Below are 410 nucleotides of genomic sequence, written 5' to 3' on the forward strand. Positions count from 1 at the left end.
CGCTGGGTGCGCCGGGAGGTGTCCCCCAAGGTCCCCCGGGTGCCATACAGCGCTGGGTGCCCCGGGAGGTGTCCTCCAAGGTCCCCCATACAGCGCTGGGTGCCCCGGGAGGTGTCCCCCAAGGTCCCCCGGGTGCCGGGTGGCGCTGGGTGCCCCGGGAGGTGTCCCCCAAGGTCCCCCGGGTGCCATACAGCGCTGGGTGCCCCGGGAGGTGTCCCCCAAGGTCCCCCGGGTGCCATACAGCGCTGGGTGCCCCGGGAGGTGTCCCCCAAGGTCCCCCGGGTGCCATACAGCGCTGGGTGCCCCGGGAGGTGTCCCCCAAGGTCCCCCGGGTGCCATACAGCGCTGGGTGCCCCGGGAGGTGTCCCCCAAGGTCCCCCGGGTGCCATACAGCGCTGGGTGCCCCGGGC

This window comes from Aptenodytes forsteri, unplaced genomic scaffold (assembly GCF_000699145.1).
Source record: "Aptenodytes forsteri isolate BGI_AS27 unplaced genomic scaffold, ASM69914v1 Scaffold148, whole genome shotgun sequence".
In the NCBI taxonomy this organism is placed as follows: Eukaryota; Metazoa; Chordata; class Aves; order Sphenisciformes; family Spheniscidae; genus Aptenodytes; species Aptenodytes forsteri.